Below are 1,740 nucleotides of genomic sequence, written 5' to 3' on the forward strand. Positions count from 1 at the left end.
TTATGCAGATGACATAACCCTGCTGGCTGAAACTGAGGAGGACCTGAAGCACTTGCTGAAAGTCAAGCTCTGCAGCCTTCAATATGGATTGAAGCTTCACCTCAAGAAAACGAAGATTCTCACCACTGGACCAATTGGCAGCATCAGGATGGATGATGAAGAGATGGAGATTGTTCACAGCTTTAGTCTGCGTGGCTCTACAACCAACACTCTTGGTATCAGCAACCAGAAAATTAAAAAATGAATTGCATTGGGAAAGTCAGAAACCTTTCCAAGGTACTGAGGAGCAATGATGTTAGTCTGGAGACTACAGTGCGCCTGATACCGCCCATGGTCTTTGCAATTATTTGCTATGCATCAGAGATGGACAATGACTAGAGATGGTAGAAAGATAATTGATGCCTTTGAGCTGTGGTGCTGGAGAAGAGTGTTGAATATACCATGGACTGCTAGGAGAACAAACAAGTTTGTCCTGAAGAAGGTTAAACCAGGCTGCTCCTTGTAGGCAAGGATTCTGAAGCTCCATCTGACATACTTTGAACATGTTGCAAGGTGGGATCAGTACTTGGAGAGGGATGTCATGCTAGGGTGGGTGGAGGACAGTGCAGGAGAGGAAGACCCTCAATGAGATGGACTGAGTCAGTCACTGGGATAATGGGGATAGGCGTGTCGGAGACAGTAAGATTGGGGAGGGATAGAGCAGGGTTTAGGGCTGTTATACATAGGGTCGCTATGAGTCGCAGTCAACTCGACCACACATAACAACAACATACAACAAATCAGTTCTTTTTTAAAATAAATTCTTTGAATAAATAATGAGCTCTTACAGACCTAAATACTAGCATATCTGTATATATCAATGGTGGCAGATTTCTAAAATGACCTATTGATCCCAAGATCCCAAAATCCCCACACTTTGAGGTACGTGGCATGAGCCCACCTCCACCTACATTGAGTGAGGGCTGTTAAGTGCTGTTGAGTACAACTCATAGCGACTCTATGAATAGCCAACTTGACACCTGACCTGTCCTGTGCCATCTTCATCATCTCTGAGACACTAGAGCTCACTGCTGAAGTCACAGTGTCAGTCCATCTTGTTGGGGTCTTCCTATCCTCAGGTGACCCTCCATCTTTCCAAGCATGATGTCCCTTTCCAAGGAATAGCCTCACCTAGCTACATGTCCAAAATATGGGAGATGAAGCTTTGTCATCCTTGCCTCCAATGAGCACCATGGCCCCACCCTTTCCAGGACATATGTGCTTGTTCATTTGGCAGTCCATGGTACAGATAGTCAGTACCCTTCTCCAGTACCACGACTCAAAGGCATCAATTCTTCTTCAGCCATCCTTAAGTCACTGTCCAGCTCTGTGATGTGCAGCATGTGATTGAGAAGGCCATGGTCTGGATCAAGTGCACCTTAGTCTTCAAAGTGACGTTATTGCTCTTCCACATTTTGGAGAGGTCTCTGATAGTGCACTTACCCAGTGCAGTATGTCTTCTGATTTCCTGACTGCTGGTATCAAGGTTGTTGACTATTGATCCAAGCAAGATTAAATCACTGACAGTTTCAATCTTTCCTCCATATATCAGAATGTTGACTGTTAGGGCTGTGGTGAGGACCTTGGTTTTTCTTGATGTTGAGATGTAATCCATATTGAAGGTTGTAGTCCCTGATTTTTTGCAGCAAGAGTTTCATAGCCTACTTACTTTCAGCCAGCAAAGTTGTGCCATCAGCATAA

This window comes from Elephantulus edwardii, unplaced genomic scaffold (assembly GCF_000299155.1).
Source record: "Elephantulus edwardii isolate Elephantulus edwardi_28Jun2011 unplaced genomic scaffold, EleEdw1.0 scaffold00018, whole genome shotgun sequence".
Lineage (NCBI taxonomy): Eukaryota > Metazoa > Chordata > Mammalia > Macroscelidea > Macroscelididae > Elephantulus > Elephantulus edwardii.